The sequence below is a fragment of the Martes martes genome (assembly GCF_963455335.1).
Source record: "Martes martes genome assembly, contig: scaffold_231, whole genome shotgun sequence".
In the NCBI taxonomy this organism is placed as follows: Eukaryota; Metazoa; Chordata; class Mammalia; order Carnivora; family Mustelidae; genus Martes; species Martes martes.
Window position 1 is genome coordinate 76,818 of NW_027666582.1, and position 1,465 is coordinate 78,282.

A 1,465-nucleotide genomic window follows, 5' to 3' on the forward strand; every position below is an offset into this window, starting at 1 on the left:
ACTACTTTGAGTAGGGATTTATTCTTCTGTATATTTCCAGTAAGATTTTACTTTTTAATATTTGTAAAAATTTGAAACATATTTTTATCAACTATATTGATATATAAACTTTACAAATCAATGAATTTTGATAAATTACACCTGTGAACTCACCACCACAAGCAAGTTACAGAACACTCCAGAGTGACTGCTGCCCCAGAAAGGGGGAAAGATAATCACACACACCTGTCAGACAGAGGCCTCAGCAGTGAGCCGGAGGCAGACAACTGGTCTATCTGTAGGCCCCACCCCCCAATGAAAGCTTCTCAGGGTACAACATAGGGAAAATGCCCTGTAGTTTGGTGTTACTGCATCTTGGGCAAACACCTGGTATAACATAACTCAAGCCCAAGCAGTTCCCAGACTGGCCCATAACACCACAGAGGAACCATTCCAGATGACCACACTGAAAGAAAAAGCAGCTGAGCCACAATATCAGGGCACATGAAACACACACAGGAGAACTTCCTGAACCACCAGGTTCTGATGAACATGAGATACTACACAGCAGGGCACTACAGGACCTCATCTTCATACTTTCTAGTGTAAGAGACATAGCTCAATGTCCTAACACACAGAAACAGACACAGAATGTTAGACAAAATGAGGATACAGAGGAACACATCCCAAATGAAAGAACAGGACAAAACCACAGCAAAAGACCTAAGCAAACAGATATAAGTAACATGCCTGACAGAGAACTTAAAATAATGATTATAAAAATACTCATTACACTTGAGAAAAGAATGGAGGACCTCAGTCTCCATTCCCTCATTTCAGAGAGAAAAAAAAATCAGATTTGAAGGCAGAACAGATGAAATTAAAAATACAATTGATGGAATACACAGCTGGTGATAGGAAGCAGAGGAATGAATTAATGATCTGAAAGACAGACTAATGTAAATTAATCAAGCTGAGCAAATGGGAGAAAAAAGAATTGTGCAAAATGAGAATAGATTTAGTGAACTCAGTGACTTCATCGAGTGTATAACTTCTCATTATAGGGATCCCAGAAAAAGAGCAGAGAGAAAAGGGGACAGAAAATGTATTTGAAGATATAATAGCTGAAAAATTCCATAATCTGGGAAGGAAACAGATATCAGGAGGTAGATCCAGTAGGCACAGAGATCCCCCCAAAAATTGACCCAAGGAGGTCTACACTAAGACACATAGTAATTAAAATGGCAAAAAGTAGTGATAAAGAAAAAAAAATTAATGCAGTAAAAGAAAACGGTGACATACCAGGGAAACCCCATAAGGCTATCATTTTTTAAAATTTATTTTATTATTATTTTTCAGCAGAAACTTTGTAGTCCAGAAGGGAATGGCATGATATATTGAGTATTCTGAAAAGGAACAATCTACAGCCAAGAATACTTTATCCAGCAAGGCTATCATTCAGAATAGAAGGAGAAGTTAAAAGGGT